The following is a 19,444-nucleotide window of genomic DNA, read 5'->3' on the forward strand; positions in this document are numbered from 1 at the left end:
TTCTTGGGAAAATTCTCGTTGGAACTTTTAGAACGATTTCTGTAGAGATTTTCGGTGGAACTTCGAGAAAAATTACCAGAAGAATTCCCGATAAAACTCTTGCCAGACTTCCCGATGGAACTTCGAGAAATAATCGATGCAACTCCTAGAGAAATTCTCTTTGGAATTCCTTGACGAATCCCTAGTGGATTTCCTAGAGGGATTCTTGCTGTAACTCCTAGAAGAATTTCTGGTCGAAGGCTTAGAGGAGTTCCAGTGAATGTACTGAAGGAATTCACGGTGTATTTGCTGAACGGATTCAAGGTGGATCAACTACTACTAATTCTGGATATTAGCGGAGGGGGTCCCACAAGTATAGATGATCTTCGAGTGAACCTTCCTCTGTAACTGGAAGTTAGCGTGGCTCAAAATACCACATGTCAAAAAGTTCGATGGGCCCCCTTCTCATTTCGTTCTATATGACGCCACGATGCTCTGGTCAAATTTTCAGCTAAATCCGTTAACATTTGGGCGGTGCTTAACTCATTTGAATTTTGTATAGGAGTTTATATGGGAAAACATCGTTTTTAGCATTTTTCTCATGAGGGGCACTATTTTTACATAAACACATAACCGATTGTATTGAACTATAGTCTCACATGTGCTGAGAAACTTTGTCGAAGACTGCAAAGTCATCCGAAGCTTGTAGGAAAAGATATTACACGCAGACCATCTGGTGGTGCTTAACATTTAACATGTAAAGGAATAACAATAGCAATAAAATCTCATTGAATTGGCCCGTATTGTCTAGGCTATAGCTTTTTTCGCAAAGGGTCTGATCACGTAGTGGTCTTCGACAAAGTTTTTCGGCATATCCCAGGCTATATTTCTATAGGATCGATTACCTGTTTTAAGGGAAGTTGGAACCCCTCAGAAGAAATCTGCAAAAAACGATGTTTTCCCATATAAACTCCCATACAAACTTCAAACAAGTTTAGCACCGCCCTAATGTTAACGGATTTAGCTGAAAAATTTGACCAGAGCATCGTGCCGTCATATAGAACGAAATGAGAAGGGGGCCCATGGAACTTTTTGACATGTGGTTTTGCCATACAAGCTTGAGCCACCCTACTGGAAGTACTTCCATTGAAACTTTGAGCAGAATTGCCAGTGAAACTCTGACAGGAGCTCCTAGAGGAATTCCCAGTGGATCTACCAAAGAAATAATTAATGGAACTAGAAAAAAAAAAACAATTAGTGGAACTCCTAGAGAAAGTCTATTTGGAACTCCTAAGAGAATTCGTAACGGAACTCCTAGAGGATTTTCCTGAGAAACTTGTAGAGGCATTTCCGTTGTAACTTCGGAAACAGTTCTTAGTTAAAAAAATTACTACTGGCGAGAGAATTTCCGGGGCAACCTTTGGACGTTATGGAGAAAATCCTTAGTTATATTTTCAATCTTTCGAGATATCCTCGATTGAGTAAAACAAAGAGCACTCATATTTGCCAAAGTTCGCTAAATTACGAAAAGTTACAAAACTAAGTTTAGTAAGCTTGTACTACAAAATAACTTCGATTCTAAGCTTCAGTTTGAATACAAATTTGCTTGTTATTGAAATGGTTTTCGATAAGTACTAAGCAATTTTATTGATGAAATGCGTATAGTGCTGAGCACCATTGATCTAGAGGAATTCCTGCAGGGGCTCCTGCGGGCACTTCTAGACGAATAATAGGTGGAGCTTCGTGAGAGATTCTTGTTTGAACTCTGTGAGGGAAATTCTGCCGGAATGCCAAGTGAAACTCCTACCTATAGCAATAATCGTGGGAGCTCCCGAAGGATTTTTTTTAAATTTTCACCGGAGATGAAAAAGGCCGCTGGAATAGAGCAATTTTAAACAATCCTTCCTCCAACAGGTATGAAACCTCCTCATTTCTTCATCTTTGTATTTTATAATTTGCAATAACAATTTTTGAGTTCATTTCCAATGAGAGTGCACTCATTGATAGTTAGATTGCTGCATCTACAATAATTGTTGTTGTGAGAACACTAACAAAAAATTACAAATCTATACATTTATTGGTAAAGAAACGTGATCATATATGCAACACCAAAAGTAATTCCTAGTGGAAGTCCTGGTAAAATTCTAGGTGGAACTGCCTCATGAATTTCTGGTATTTTTATTTTGGAATTTCCAGTTTTTATGGAATCTCTCGAATACTATCATACACCCGGAACTGATAATGCCATGCTATGTTGTCGTTATTCTGCAGAATGACGTAAGTGACTATGACAATTATGGCTCCTTTTTAATTATTCACCTAACAATCTATCGGTCATTATTTTACTTTTCTTTCGTAGATGCAACCGAATGCGTGATAATTAGACCGGCCCACATTTGTATGGCGAGAAAAAAAAAGTTGGAAAAATTCACGGGGCACCCTCTAGAATCGTGCCTTTGGATGAAAAGAACAATCTGTGAAAGATTCAGCTCAATCGGTTTAAAACTGAGCTGGCGCAAATGAGTTGAAGGTTTGTATGGGATTTTCAGTCCAAATATATGGGAAATTGGATGGCCTACAGTCTCTCACTCAGTACGCCGGTTCAGCGAGTTCGATTTAGCTCAGAATTGAAAGAATGGTAGTTGATATCCTAAGGAACAATTTTGTAGAAGACCATATCATGATAAAACTTAATTTAGTTGCAGTTTCAGCTAACGAAAGCAGGATGAGGAGATCTTCCCCCGTTTACTCTCGGTTGTTACATGCAGCACGTGTTTGTCGGTCGAAGCTTGCGCGCTACATCATAGGCAGCTATTTAATTCTTCATTGATTCGATACCCGCCCACGTGCGTGAGCAATTGAAATGAAGGACAACATAGCCGCCTATGATGTAGAGCGCAAGTTTCGAACAGCAAACACGTGCTGCATGTAACAACCGAGAGTAAACGGGAGAAGATCTCCTCATCCTGCTTTCGTTAGCTGAAACTGCAAATAAATTAAGTTTTATCATGATATGGTCTTCTACAAAATTGTTCCTTAGGGTATCAACTACCATTCTTTCAATTTTGAGCTAAATCGAACTCGCTGAACCGGTGTACTGAGTGAGAGACTGTAAGCCATCCAATTTCCCATATATTTGGACTGAAAATCCCATACAAACCTTCAACTCATTTGCGCCAGCTCAGTTTTAAACCGATTGAGCTGAAATTTTCACAGATTGCTCTTCTCATCCAAAGGCACGATTCTAGAGGGTGCCCCGTGGAATTTTTCGACATTTTTGTATTTGGGCCGGTCTAGTGATAATGTTAGCACCATCGTATAAATTAGGTTCCCGTATCCCGTATCACACACAATGTCTTGGTTTTCTTTGCATGCACGTAAGCTCTAACTCACATCATAGTCAGTGCTGAGATGTCATTTCGACATATCTAAACTCAACCACCTACAGCACATTTTAGAAGATGATCCCGAGAATATCGTATGTGCGGCTAGGCCAGTCCAGTGTGTTTGCAGGTGATACGGGAACCCTATTTGTACGATGGTGCAAACATTATCACGCATCGGTAGATAATGAAAAAATCTTGCATCATAATCTGGCAAAAATATTGTAGTTTTATTATTTTACGAGACATACACAAGAAAGTCAAAATTTTGAATAGCGCTCACGACAGTATGGTGAGCTTCCGAATGCCTACTTTTGTTGCAGAAAATTGAAGTAACACAATTGGGGTTACTCCGGTGGTCGCTCTAGTGGCCTAAAAAGATCGAGATCATCATTTGTTCATTTCTATACCAGAACATTACAGTTACGATAAATAATAAAAATTGAGCCGTCAAAAGCCCACATTTATTGTAATAATCTGAGAGTAATACAATATGGATTGCTCCGGTGGCCACTCCGGTGACCACGTGGAACCAATATGACTATTCATTTGGGCCCCTATAGCCATAGCTGGCCCCAAAGGCATTTAGCATGACCATGCTGAGGGTGACGGGCTCGATTTACGGTTGGCCTAGGAACTTTTCGTAAGGGAAATTACTCTTACTCCCATGCGCATATAGTATCTTCGTGCCTGCCACACGATATACATATGTAAACTAATGATTGGCAGAGAAAACTTTCAGTATATACTAGTAGAAGTGCACATAAAACACTTATGCTGAGAAGCAGGATTTTTTCCAGTAGGGATGGTACGCCAAGAAGAAGAAGAAGAAGATGACTATCGATCTCTTTGTGAACAACAGATATGAAAATCCACGAAGATTGCACCATGTGGCGCCGGGTTTTGGAGCGAAAACTATACGAAGTTCATTGTCGTTACCTAATTGACCACCTTCCGGAGTCCCTGTAACCCGTTCCGCATTGACCAGACCTGCCCAGAACCCTTCAAAAATGGTCTTAAACAATATGTATCTCATTTCAGTGAAGCGTGCAGAGAAGTAATGCAATAAAATGCATAAAGGGAATACATTTGTGGATTTTCAAGCACATAGCAATGATGAAAACTAAAATTTCGGATGTTCCGGATTTCCGGAACCGGTTCTCAATAATTAGTCAATATTAATGTCTATAATCATAGCCCACGTGAATACCTTTCCATCGACCCTTGAACGGTCCTGATTACTTGTTTGGTTGCAAAGTTATAGCTTGCCAAAGTTAGGGTCTCAAAAGCGGCATTTTTCAGTTGAAGCAGGTTCCCGGTGGCCACAGTGGCCGAATCCGGATTTCTCCGGTGGTTTTGAAAACTAGACTTGTGCCCCTTTCATTTGAGCCAAAGAGATCCAAAATTGGTCAAGCCACTGATTTTTGCGGGCTGTCCAAAGTTTGGGGTCAAAAATGACCCCAGGGTCTTATTTGCAACTTTTTTTTAGGGACTAAGGAAGGTTAAAGAAAATTTATTATTGTGACTTGAAGGAACAGCCTATTACTAAAAGAAGGAAAAATCTCTGATGGAGTGAGCATTATAAGCAGCAGGATGTACAACCTGTGTGACAAAGAGGACATGGTCATTCTACCTGTGGATTTATTCTGTTACATATATGAACTTCGGCCTAATAACCGTCGGCCATACACTTTTCCTAGTTATGCAAAATTTTTTTTTTAATTTGCATGAGAACCCCCTGCACTCTCTGGAAGCACTCACAATATCATAGACATTCCATGCCTTCAAAAATTTCCACATTCCAAATTTAGATTGTTTTACACGTATTATGCAGATATTCTCTGGATTCTGTTTCATTAGGATTGTTTGGTTTTGCTCCCAGATGAAGGAATGGTCGTTGACCCTCAACTTTTGAAACATTCCTTGCCTTCAAAATCCTCCACATGCCAAATTTTGATTTATTTTCTTGGTTAATTTTTTAATTATGATTCATGTTTTATCTGTATGAGAGCCTTTACCTCTGGAGGAATCTCCGAAAGAATCTTTAGTGGAATCCCTGAAGGCATAAATTCCTCGAGGAATTGCTGATAAATTGGTAAATCCTGTTTGTATTACTGGAGGAATCCCTTGAATCAATTCCTGGAGAAATCTCCGAAGGACTACCTGGATGCTTGGAATAATGCGATTTCCTGGAGAAATTCCTGGATAAATTGCCGTTTTATTTTCTGAGGTGTTCCTGGAGTAATTCTTGGTGGAATTCTTAAAGGTATTTCTGGAGGAGTCCCATATTTAAATCCTGAAGAAATACCTGGACGAATCCCTATAAAATTCCCTGGAGGAGTGCCTGGAGGTATTCCTAAAAGATTCCCTAGGAGGAACCCCTGAAGGAATGTCTGTGCGAATTCCTGGAGGAATATCTAGAGAAAATCCTTGAGAAATTGTCAGAGGAACTCCTTAAGGAAGTTCTGGAGGATTTTCTTGAAGAATCGCTGGAAAACTTTCAGGTCGAATCCCTGGATGAATCCTTTAAAGATTTTCTGGAGAAATTTCTCGTGGAATCCCTTGTGGAATTTCTACAGGAATTTCATGAGGTATCTCTAGAGAAATACCTGGTGGAATTCCTCGAGGAATCCTTGAGAAATCTCCAGAGGAACTCCTGGAGAAATCCATGCAGAAATTCCATTTGGAATTTCCAGAGAAATTTCTGAAGAAATTCTAGGAAAAATTATTGGAAGAAAATCTGGATGAATTATTGGAGGAATCATCGGAGGAATTCCTAGAGTAGTCTCTGAAGAATCTTTGGAGGAATCCCTGAAGGAATTTCTGGTAAATACCTGGACCAATCCAAGAAGGAATTCCTGGAGAAATCACTGGAGGAATCCTTGCAGGATATATTTCTGAAAAAAATCATCAAGGAAACCCTGGATGAAATCCCGGAGGAATCCCTGGAAAAGCTCATGGAGGAATTACTGAAGAAAATATTAAAACATGCAGAGTGAGAGGGATTTCACATCACAATACAAACACATCTCTTGACTTCTAGGCTCTCCATTCGATTAATCGGCTCTCAAGCAGAAGCTTTCATTGATTTTTTTTAAAGAAAATTTGCCAGCTTAGGATAAGTTTAAGAACAACCATTTATAGAATAGATTCGCAGAAATCATATTAAAAAAAAAAAAGGTTTCTGTTAAATTCCTCGGTCGGTGGATGCCAGCGCGGCCATTCCGCGCCCCGATATCTTCGGAATTGACCTTATGGGTTCGGACGCATGCCTGCAAGTGAAGGTCGACGACGAATCCGAAAAGTTGTTGACCATCAACACTCACTGAGGCTTTTCCGATTCAACCGTTTGGCACCGGGTGTCAAATCAGCCCCCGGCGCGTTTCAGCAGCTGATGGCGAAGATGGAAGCCGGACTACGCAGCGTTGAAGTTTTCCTCGACGACATTCTGGTGCACAGCAAAACACTCGCGGAACCCAGCCGAATCCTGCACATGCTTTTCCGGTGCCTACGTGAGTGTGGTTTCCACTTGTAATCCATTAATCCAGAGGTGATGTTTCCGATTCCAAAATAACCCTACACGATCACACTGTTGACATATCTGTTCGCTCATTTGTATTTCCCGGCAAACTTCGAACTGCCTGCCTACTGTGTTTTTTGACATGCAGCTCCATATGAACGTCCCCCGCGAAGTTATCTGTATAGGAGCCCCCGTTCCAGAGACCGGAGAGGTCTCACACCAAGCTAAGAACCTTCCCCGGCCTCAAACATACCCGCATACAAAATTTCACATCGAACGGTTCAGTAGTTTCCGAATGCATAGCGTTCAGACAGACAGACAGACAGACAGACAGACAGACAGACAGACAGACAGACAGACAGACGGAAATTCATTTTTATATATATAGAAGATAATCAACTTAGTGGGCCCTAAAAAGCTATGCTTACTTAAAATCTCCAGGTGCGGCTAGGCCAGTCCAGTGTGTTTGCAGGTGATACGGGAACCCTATTTGTACGATGGTGCAAACATTATCACGCATCGGTAGATAATGAAAAAATCTTGCATCATAATCTGGCAAAAATATTGTAGTTTTATTATTTTACGAGACATACACAAGAAAGTCAAAATTTTGAATAGCGCTCACGACAGTATGGTGAGCTTCCGAATGCCTACTTTTGTTGCAGAAAATTGAAGTAACACAATTGGGGTTACTCCGGTGGTCGCTCTAGTGGCCTAAAAAGATCGAGATCATCATTTGTTCATTTCTATACCAGAACATTACAGTTACGATAAATAATAAAAATTGAGCCGTCAAAAGCCCACATTTATTGTAATAATCTGAGAGTAATACAATATGGATTGCTCCGGTGGCCACTCCGGTGACCACGTGGAACCAATATGACTATTCATTTGGGCCCCTATAGCCATAGCTGGCCCCAAAGGCATTTAGCATGACCATGCTGAGGGTGACGGGCTCGATTTACGGTTGGCCTAGGAACTTTTCGTAAGGGAAATTACTCTTACTCCCATGCGCATATAGTATCTTCGTGCCGGCCACACGATATACATATGTAAACTAATGATTGGCAGAGAAAACTTTCAGTATATACTAGTAGAAGTGCACATAAAACACTTATGCTGAGAAGCAGGATTTTTTCCAGTAGGGATGGTACGCCAAGAAGAAGAAGAAGAAGATGACTATCGATCTCTTTGTGAACAACAGATATGAAAATCCACGAAGATTGCACCATGTGGCGCCGGGTTTTGGAGCGAAAACTATACGAAGTTCATTGTCGTTACCTAATTGACCACCTTCCGGAGTCCCTGTAACCCGTTCCGCATTGACCAGACCTGCCCAGAACCCTTCAAAAATGGTCTTAAACAATATGTATCTCATTTCAGTGAAGCGTGCAGAGAAGTAATGCAATAAAATGCATAAAGGGAATACATTTGTGGATTTTCAAGCACATAGCAATGATGAAAACTAAAATTTCGGATGTTCCGGATTTCCGGAACCGGTTCTCAATAATTAGTCAATATTAATGTCTATAATCATAGCCCACGTGAATACCTTTCCATCGACCCTTGAACGGTCCTGATTACTTGTTTGGTTGCAAAGTTATAGCTTGCCAAAGTTAGGGTCTCAAAAGCGGCATTTTTCAGTTGAAGCAGGTTCCCGGTGGCCACAGTGGCCGAATCCGGATTTCTCCGGTGGTTTTGAAAACTAGACTTGTGCCCCTTTCATTTGAGCCAAAGAGATCCAAAATTGGTCAAGCCACTGATTTTTGCGGGCTGTCCAAAGTTTGGGGTCAAAAATGACCCCAGGGTCTTATTTGCAACTTTTTTTTAGGGACTAAGGAAGGTTAAAGAAAATTTATTATTGTGACTTGAAGGAACAGCCTATTACTAAAAGAAGGAAAAATCTCTGATGGAGTGAGCATTATAAGCAGCAGGATGTACAACCTGTGTGACAAAGAGGACATGGTCATTCTACCTGTGGATTTATTCTGTTACATATATGAACTTCGGCCTAATAACCGTCGGCCATACACTTTTCCTAGTTATGCAAAATTTTTTTTTTAATTTGCATGAGAACCCCCTGCACTCTCTGGAAGCACTCACAATATCATAGACATTCCATGCCTTCAAAAATTTCCACATTCCAAATTTAGATTGTTTTACACGTATTATGCAGATATTCTCTGGATTCTGTTTCATTAGGATTGTTTGGTTTTGCTCCCAGATGAAGGAATGGTCGTTGACCCTCAACTTTTGAAACATTCCTTGCCTTCAAAATCCTCCACATGCCAAATTTTGATTTATTTTCTTGGTTAATTTTTTAATTATGATTCATGTTTTATCTGTATGAGAGCCTTTACCTCTGGAGGAATCTCCGAAAGAATCTTTAGTGGAATCCCTGAAGGCATAAATTCCTCGAGGAATTGCTGATAAATTGGTAAATCCTGTTTGTATTACTGGAGGAATCCCTTGAATCAATTCCTGGAGAAATCTCCGAAGGACTACCTGGATGCTTGGAATAATGCGATTTCCTGGAGAAATTCCTGGATAAATTGCCGTTTTATTTTCTGAGGTGTTCCTGGAGTAATTCTTGGTGGAATTCTTAAAGGTATTTCTGGAGGAGTCCCATATTTAAATCCTGAAGAAATACCTGGACGAATCCCTATAAAATTCCCTGGAGGAGTGCCTGGAGGTATTCCTAAAAGATTCCCTAGGAGGAACCCCTGAAGGAATGTCTGTGCGAATTCCTGGAGGAATATCTAGAGAAAATCCTTGAGAAATTGTCAGAGGAACTCCTTAAGGAAGTTCTGGAGGATTTTCTTGAAGAATCGCTGGAAAACTTTCAGGTCGAATCCCTGGATGAATCCTTTAAAGATTTTCTGGAGAAATTTCTCGTGGAATCCCTTGTGGAATTTCTACAGGAATTTCATGAGGTATCTCTAGAGAAATACCTGGTGGAATTCCTCGAGGAATCCTTGAGAAATCTCCAGAGGAACTCCTGGAGAAATCCATGCAGAAATTCCATTTGGAATTTCCAGAGAAATTTCTGAAGAAATTCTAGGAAAAATTATTGGAAGAAAATCTGGATGAATTATTGGAGGAATCATCGGAGGAATTCCTAGAGTAGTCTCTGAAGAATCTTTGGAGGAATCCCTGAAGGAATTTCTGGTAAATACCTGGACCAATCCAAGAAGGAATTCCTGGAGAAATCACTGGAGGAATCCTTGCAGGATATATTTCTGAAAAAAATCATCAAGGAAACCCTGGATGAAATCCCGGAGGAATCCCTGGAAAAGCTCATGGAGGAATTACTGAAGAAAATATTAAAACATGCAGAGTGAGAGGGATTTCACATCACAATACAAACACATCTCTTGACTTCTAGGCTCTCCATTCGATTAATCGGCTCTCAAGCAGAAGCTTTCATTGATTTTTTTTAAAGAAAATTTGCCAGCTTAGGATAAGTTTAAGAACAACCATTTATAGAATAGATTCGCAGAAATCATATTAAAAAAAAAAAAAGGTTTCTGTTAAATTCCTCGGTCGGTGGATGCCAGCGCGGCCATTCCGCGCCCCGATATCTTCGGAATTGACCTTATGGGTTCGGACGCATGCCTGCAAGTGAAGGTCGACGACGAATCCGAAAAGTTGTTGACCATCAACACTCACTGAGGCTTTTCCGATTCAACCGTTTGGCACCGGGTGTCAAATCAGCCCCCGGCGCGTTTCAGCAGCTGATGGCGAAGATGGAAGCCGGACTACGCAGCGTTGAAGTTTTCCTCGACGACATTCTGGTGCACAGCAAAACACTCGCGGAACCCAGCCGAATCCTGCACATGCTTTTCCGGTGCCTACGTGAGTGTGGTTTCCACTTGTAATCCATTAATCCAGAGGTGATGTTTCCGATTCCAAAATAACCCTACACGATCACACTGTTGACATATCTGTTCGCTCATTTGTATTTCCCGGCAAACTTCGTACTGCCTGCCTACTGTGTTTTTTGACATGCAGCTCCATATGAACGTCCCCCGCGAAGTTATCTGTATAGGAGCCCCCGTTCCAGAGACCGGAGAGGTCTCACACCAAGCTAAGAACCTTCCCCGGCCTCAAACATACCCGCATACAAAATTTCACATCGAACGGTTCAGTAGTTTCCGAATGCATAGCGTTCAGACAGACAGACAGACAGACAGACAGACAGACAGACAGACAGACAGACAGACAGACAGACGGAAATTCATTTTTATATATATAGAAGATAATCAACTTAGTGGGCCCTAAAAAGCTATGCTTACTTAAAATCTCCAGGTGCAAATGGGGGTTGGTCCTATTTTTCTCCAAAGGGATTTGAGTATTTCAAACATGTTTTGAACTCTTGTAGTTTGCTATTGGGTATTTTCATGGCGTGAAATTACTCCATAGTTTTATCACGAAAGGGTGCATGCGTTGTATAAAGAAGGAATGAGTTCCAGATTCATTTGGTTACCTCGTTCTTTCTGAGATGCTAGAAACGCATTGTCGATTATCACATCTGTGATGTTCGTCTGGCTGACATGCCTTTTCATGTGAACTCACATGCTTCCAAATTTGGGATGTCCACAGTGACTCTTTTACACAAAGTTGTATACGTTTTCAAGAAAGTACTCGCTCCAACGTAGTTTTTGCTTGGGTGATTTCTTGAATATTGAGGATGCTTTCGATGACGTGCCTTTCAATGTCATATTGAAAGAGGCATTACGTCACAAGCTACCTCCAATGAGCTATAGGCTCTCTTTACGCTTATGCGTTTGACAATGTCCTTTTCAGGGCACTGATTAAACCCGTTGTGGGCTATTAGCTCTCATTGCGCTTATGCGTCCATTCCCTCTTCTAAGGCACCCTTCCTATTTCATCACCTTTCCCTTTCCTAATCCCATTCCGTCCCTTGTCCCATTCCCTCAGGTAAATGATGAAATAGGCGGATATGTATGGCGATGGCACAAACAGAGATGGCATACACCTCAGAGCGCTAAGTGAGAAGATAAAAAAATACACATTACACACAGCCTGCATGATGAGAAAGAGTGCGTGTAAAGAATAGGGTCCTAAAATGAAAAATATTTCCCCGGTTTTGCTGCATAACACGAAAGAGCATGCTTTTCTGATCTCAGTGGTAATTTTTCCGAACTTAAACAATAACAGAATAGTTAATAAACTTGAAAATAAAATAATGATGAGCAGGTATTGTTTGACATTCGAGGTCAACCTTGACGTAACGAAAGTGAAACGGCGGGTTGCAAAAGACACCACATTGGCTCACTTTTGACAATAAATGTTCCTGTTTGACATACACGGTAAACAAAATTTACCCAAAATTTAGTGCTAAACAAGGAGTGTTGCAAAAATTATTAAAATTTTTGAAAATATATTTTATGGGCTTTACCTAATAGGAATACTTAAAAAATGAGTAAACATGTCGTTTTACTCAATGCTTGATCGAATTATGCAGAAATTGAGATAGGCCTTTAGGAGCCTATTATCTTCTGCGTGGTCTGACTGTACGCGCTCGGCATCGTCGTCGCATCGCGCACGGCGGTGAGCGCAGGAAAGCAAGAGAAAGTACAGTCCAACACACAGCTCACATCGCAGCGCTGCGCTACTCTGTACTGCCGAGAGGCTACAACTTGCAGCTCAGACAGCGCAGCTGTGTAGCACATTCCTAGAAATGAGCGAAGCTCACGCAGAAGAAGTTTGAGCTCTGCGACGTCTCGCGCATCTGGTGTGGCATCGTACACATTCGCACTCTCACGCAAAGTTTTACGGCTGAGCGATGTGTGTTTGTTGCCGGTCCACATTAGTAGCAAAAGAGAGCGGTGTACATTTTATTGAAGATGTGTACGCAGAGCTGTTTATCAGTGTACCTATGCCATCTCTGGGCACAAATGTCCCAAATGGAGGATAACGTGCCTCTGGAGCCGGCCTTCTGATGCCTGATACATTCGGAAGCCACGTTGATTATGTCTGCATAAAAGCCTCCAAAATTAAGTACCAAAAGCTACCGTGGTAAGCTGGAACGTACCTCAAGGCTATTGTGCCTAAGCGTTGCGAGCGCGTACAGTACCGTGTCACACGACGCGCTCTGCGTTATCACTGGTATGGTGCCTATTGGTATCCTTATCGTGAGGACATAAAATGCTTCGAAATGTGCGACACAAGAGGCATACGTAGGACTGCCAGATTGGCCTCCATGGTCAAATGGCAACGCGCGCGGGACAGTTCCACCAAAGGAAGGTGGACCCACAGGTTAGTTCTGAGGGTAGATAAATAGTTGGGTTACAGGCACCATGGGGACGTAACGTTCAACCTGACTCAGATCTCTTCGGGTTGTGATTGCTTCCGACAGTATCCCCACATCGTCCCGAATGTCCAGCTTGTGTTGGTTTAGAGAAAACGGCGGAACACGTTTTGTTCGTATGCTCACTATGCACGACCGCATGTGGGGAGGGCATAACTCCGGATAATCTTGTCCAGAGAATGTGCAATGACAATGAGTTTGGTTAGAATACCGTTTCGTCGGCTATCACCAACTTCGTCTTCGAGCTACAGAGAAAGTTCAGACGCTATACAAGAGGTGGTGCAAGGGTAAGGTGTCGGCTACGTAGGTCATATCAGTGCCCTGCGGTTGAAATTCACCCTTAGGAGCCGTGCACAAATTACGTCACGCTTTTAGGGGGAGGGGAAGTGAATAGAATTATCAGACAAAAGCACAAAACAAGCATCAAAGATTGCGCGGCGATTACTCTTTATCCCTACTGGTAACAGAAAATGACATGATCTCGAAAAGTTTCAACTCGTGAATAATCAATTATTACAAACAATAGAGTTAATAAACTATAGAGGACGAATGTCGCTGCTGTTCCCTTTGTTCTCGTTCGGAAACATGTCGGGTATCTATCTGTCAAACTGCATACTTTTTCGCTTTGACACTTATAGCCCGGCCTATCTCCGCCAGCAAGAGATGTTTCGGCAGCGACGCCAGCGACATTCGTCCTCTATAGTTTATTAACTCTATTTTACAAACCTAAAGTCGAAACTGTTTGATGATAGATCTTCAACCGAGTTGCAGTGTTTACCTACTCGAAGTTACCGTTCGAAAATCGCAAAGCAAGGCTGAAAAATCTCTAAACTCGTGGTGTACGATGTTTATCCTATTATTTTCAAGTTGGGACAATCTTATGTTGCATTCGTAACAAATACAGGTTGCGACATTGTCATTATTGTTGCGCGATGGTTGAATTGTGATTCACTGGGGAGGGGGTTTGGCATAACGTTACGACCCATACAAATAATATTGAGGTCCCATACAAAAAGTGTGACATGGGGGGAGGTGGGGTTGAAAAAAGGTCAATTTTTGCGTGACATAATTTGTGTATCATCCCTTATACAGCAATTAAGTGGCCGCGGGGAGAACATCCTAGTAGCGTTGTTGTATGGCGTCCGTCCACTATGTTGCACGAAAGTATCAGTTCTTGATGCTTGTAGAACAGTTGGGCGCGGGCGTGGTGGTTGACCCTGCCCGCCTTTCGAGGACAAAGGGAGTGGAAAGGACCACCCGCGAATCTGGCTAAGCAACAGCATGCTACCTTGATGGACTCCCCAAAGCGTCTCATCGATGTTTGTTGCTGCAGGCTACGCAGCTAACCTAGAAGGTGCGATATGCACTAGCCCCTTTCTGAATGCCTTCTTGGTGGTTCCGGAGAGACGTAGGGTTTGGCGCTTTTTGGGTTTGTAGACAACCATGTGCAGAATCAACAGTCGCTTGTTCAACTTTAGCACTCCGGAATCCCTGATAGAGACAATGACGAATTTTATGTGCATCTGGGACAATATTAACCTTTGCGTCCCTAACGTTTTTTGCTCACTCAAAATTTGATGTTCATTTGGCTCTACATACATACATTTATTTGTTCAACATCACATTTAAGACAAGACATAATCAACAATAGTACGCCACAATCAGTTTGTGGCTCCCGCTCTCCATCCTCGGTCGCGCCCAATGTTCGCCAGGTCACGCTCCACCTGGTCCGCCCATCGTGCTCTCTGCGCTCCACGCCTTCTCGTGCCAACCGGATCAGCTGCAAATACCAGCTTTGCAGGGTTGTTGTCCGGCATTCTTGCAACATGCCCTGCCCACCGTATCCTTTCGGCTTTGGCCACCTTCAGGATGCTTGGTTCGCCGTAAAGTGCAGCGAGCTCGTGGTTCATCCTTCTCCGCCACACGCCGTTCTCCTGCACACCGCCGAAGATCGTCCTTAGCACGCGTCGCTCGAAAACTCCGAGTGCTTGCAGGTCCTCCTCGAGCATGGTCCATGTCTCGTGCCCGTAGAGGACCACCGGTCTCATTAGCGTTTTGTACATGGTGCATTTGGTGCGTGAGTGAATCTTTTTCGACCGCAGCTTCTTCTTCGAATTTCACGGCTCACGTTGTTGTCAGCCGTCAGTAAGGATCCGAGGTAGACAAATTCCTCCACCACATCGAAAGTATCCTCGTCTATCGTAACATTACTACCCAGACGGATCCGGTCGTGTTCGGTTCCGCCTACCAGCATGTACTTTGTTTTTGAGGCATTCACCACCAGTCCGACCTTTGCTGCTTCGCGTTTCAGGCGGCTGTACAGCTCATCCACCGTTCAAAATGTTCTAGCGATAATGTTCATGTCGTCCGCAAAGCACACAAATTGACCGGATTTTGTGAAAATCGTTCCCCGGCTGTTGAGCCCGGCTCGTTGCATCACACCTTCCAGAGCAATGTTGAAGAGTAGGCATGAGAGTTCGTCAACTTGTCGCAGTCCCCGGCAAGATTCGAATGAACTGGATAGTTCACCCGAAACCCTTACGCAGTTTTGCACACAGTCCATCGTTGCTTTAATCAGTCTAGTCAGCTTCCCAGGAAAGCCGTTTTCGTCCATGATTCTCCATAGCTCTGCGCGGTCAATACTGTCGTATGCCACTTTGAAGTCGATCAACAGGTGATGCGTTGGGACCTGGTATTCACGGCATTTCTGGAGGATTTGCCGTACGGTAAAGATCTGGTCCGTTGTCGACCGGCCGTCGATGAAGCAAGCCTGATAACTTCCCACGAACTCATTCGTTTTAGGTGACAGACGACGGAAGATGATCTGGGATAGCACTTTGTAGGCAGCACTCAAAATAGTAATCGCCCTAAAGTTCTCACATTGCAAATGGTCGCCTTTCTTGTGAATGGGACAAATTACCCCTTCCTTCCACTCCTCCGGTAGCTGTTCGGATTCGCAGATCCTGACTATCAGCCGATGCAGACAGGTGGCCAACTTTTCTGGGCCCATCTTGATGAGTTCAGCTGTGATACCATCCTTATCAGCTGCTTTGTTGGTTTTGAGCTGGTAAATGGCATCCTTAACTTCCCTCAGCGTGGGAGTTGGTTCATTTTCGTCCTCCGCTGCACTGGCGTCGTCGTTTCTTCCATTGCCGTGGGCTCCCGTGCCTACGTTCTCCACGCCGTTCAGGTGCTGATCGAAGTGCTGCTTCCACCTTTCGATCACCTCACGTCCGTCCGTCAAGAGGCCTCCGTCTTTATCCCTGCATATTTCGGCTCGCGGCACGAGCCGTTGCGGGATGCGTTGAGCTTCTGATAGAACTTCCGAGTTTCTTGGGAACGGCACATCAGTTCCATTTCTTCACACTCCGCTTCTTCCAGGCGGCGCTTTTTCTCCCGAAAGAGGCAGGTCTGCTGTTTCCGCTTCTGTTTGTAACGTTCTGTCGAGTCCCTTGCAGCAGCATTACCGCCCTCGCTGCGTTCCTCTCTTCCAAAACCGTTCTGCACTCTTCGTTGAACCATTCGTTCTGTCGATTCCGTTCCACGTACCCGATGGTGCTCTCTGCTGCGTCGTTGATGGCTGCTTTCACTGTACTCCAGCAGTCATCTAGCTCGCCCTCGTCTGGCAACGCGGCTTCGAGATTCTGCACGTATGCTGAGGCGACATCCGATTGCTTCAGTCGCTCTAGGTTGTACCGTGGCGGTCGCCGGTACCGTACATTGTTGATGACGGAGAGTTTTGGGCGCAGTTTGACCATCACCAGATAGTGGTCGGAGCCGATGGCAGCGCCACGATAGGTCCTGACGTCGATAATGTCGGAGAAGTGCCGTCCGCCAATCAGAACGCGGTCGATTTGAGATTCCGTCTGCTGTGGTGATCTCCAGGTGTAACGAAAGGGAGGCTGTGTTAGGAAAAGGTGCTACGTATGGCCATATTTTTGGAGGCGGCGAAATCAATGAGTCGTAGGCCGTTTTCGTTCGTCTGCTGGTGGGTGCTGAACTTACCAATCGTCGGTCTGAATTCCTCCTCCTGGCCTACCTGAGCGTTCAAATCTCCTATGATGATCTTGACGTCGTGGTTTGGGCAGCGATCGTACTCGCGTTCGAGCTGCGCGTAAAATGCGTCCTTGTCATCATCAGTACTTCCGGAGCTAGTTCCGGAGTGTGGGCTGTGCACGTTTATTATGCTGAAGTTGAAGAATCGGCCCTTGAACCTCAACCTGCACATTCTTTCGTCGGTCGGCCACCAACCGATCACGCGCCTCTGCATATCACCCTTCACTATGAAAGCTGTTCCCAGCTCGCGAGTTGCCGCAGCTCTGGTAGATGGTATGATTACCTCTAAACGCTCGCACCATGGATCCTGTCCAACACACCTCCTGCAGCGCTACGATGCCAAACCCGCGGTCTTTCAGTAGATCGGCGAGTATGCGGGTGCTCCCAATGAAGTTGAGAGATCGGCAGTTCCACGTACCGAGTTTCCAATCGCAAGTCCTTTTTTGTTCGCTGGAGTCGTTGCCGTTGGTCCATGTTCGTATTATTCTGTTGTTGATTTTCCGCTACAATGGTTTTTTACGGCTGGCTCGTAGAGCCTGACACCAACCCCCTACTTTCCAGAGGACCATAGTGCACAGTTGAGCTTAGAGTCCTTCCCTGGCACACGGACGTAGATCAGCCGCCCTTAACATGGGGATCAGACACTGTTGTGAGCCGCTCCTCCTGGAGAACAGACGCTCAGGTTTGCCGAAGCAATCCCCCACCCCCCTTCCCTGTTAGCCTACGACAAAAGTTCCCACCGGGGTTGGTTACCCGATCTTCCCTAAGGTTGCGCATAGTTTCCGGCCGGTACCGCGTAGAGGTAGGGATAGGAGTTGCTGGGCAGAGGCTAGTGGATCACACCTTTACCGTGCCAAGCTTTGGATTGAACATAAATTTTCAACATAGGGTCTTGTACCATTTGGGCAGGTGTACCTATTTTAGGCACTTGCCGCTATAACTAAGTCAATTTCAAACCGATTGATTTGAAACTTTGTATAGAGTTAGGCACGTACAGTATCTAACTCTACAGAAATTCAAATCAATCGGTTTGAAAATTACTTAGTTATAGAGGCAAGTGCCCAAAATAGGTACACCTGCCCAAATGGTACAATACCCTATCTCTTCTGTTTTTATTGATTTCTAACCAAATGTTGTGCAAAAAAAATGAAAAGCGCTGAGCACCACTGTTCTAGACCCTCTTATGGATGTTTTCCATCGACCTATCAAATTGAGGGAAAGTATACAAAGTTTCATATGGAAAAATTTTAGGCGTCCTTTTTTCATTATAAAGTTGTTCTACGCAACAAACTGTGCCAACTGTTACAACTCTCATACGTCAATCAATAATAATTAAAATTAAATTAAAAGTTACCTTACTCTTTTTGTTTCAGCGATTCTAAGGAATTTACTTGTAGAATACAATGAATTGAAAATGGTTGTGTTATTTTTTAGTTCTTAAGACAAAGTACAGTGTTTTTTTCTGATTTATTATTATTATTATCTTTATTAAAGAGATTTGCAGCCCTAGGCTGGCTCATCTCTGTTTTCTTATTTATCTCTAGTCGTTTTAAACACTACTCACCCAAATTCACGCATTTCATTTGGACTTCGACCAACGTGTTGTAGTTCATGGATGATAAAAAATACATTTATTTTTCGTTTCGACAATTTTACTGTTTCGTGAAGTTTTTTTTTTATCGCGATAGTTTTGAGGTGACCCAGCCTAGGACTGAAAGCCTTATAAATAAAGCTAATAATAATAATAATAATAACAATTCACCGTCATAAAATCTAAAAATCCTTGTTTTTTAAATGCTATAAATTATAAACGTTCTCCATTTATTATTTAGCAGGGAACCAATGATTCGCCCCAACCCCCGCAATAAAAAAAAACACACAAGGAAAAATAGCGAAACATAGAAAAAAAAACAAACCTACCTTCTTTTACGATCGTACAACACCAGCTTTTTCAACGTCGCAGCGCTCACACTTGTTCGAGGTGATTTAACAATCTTGCTTGAACCTTTTTTTCATCAAAAAGTTGTCAAGCTGTACTCAAAATGTTCAAGGTGAAAACTCAATTAATAATCAATCTTATTCCAAAACTGAATCAACAGCCTTCTTTAAATAATATTTTTTTGCTTGTTTGTTTAAGTAGCGTGAGAGGGCGGCATTATTTTCTTGAATATT

General features: G+C 43.1%; 1 protein-coding gene across 3 annotated transcripts in view; it reads right to left on the reverse strand.

The window, feature by feature from the left end:
* The window catches only part of LOC109429397 (cytochrome b5-related protein-like), a 59,415-nt gene that overhangs the window by 13,240 nt on the left and 26,731 nt on the right, over positions 1–19,444 (reverse strand). Inside the window, exon 2 of one of the 3 annotated variants that reach the window (XM_062850954.1) lies at positions 19,193–19,303. The exons of the other annotated variants lie outside the window; for them this stretch is intronic. The gene's annotated coding sequence lies outside the window, so the exon portion shown is untranslated. The remainder of the gene's footprint in view (positions 1–19,192; positions 19,304–19,444) is intronic. 3 annotated transcript variants of the gene reach the window in all.

The sequence above is a fragment of the Aedes albopictus genome, chromosome 2, assembly GCF_035046485.1.
Source record: "Aedes albopictus strain Foshan chromosome 2, AalbF5, whole genome shotgun sequence".
NCBI lineage: Eukaryota > Metazoa > Arthropoda > Insecta > Diptera > Culicidae > Aedes > Aedes albopictus.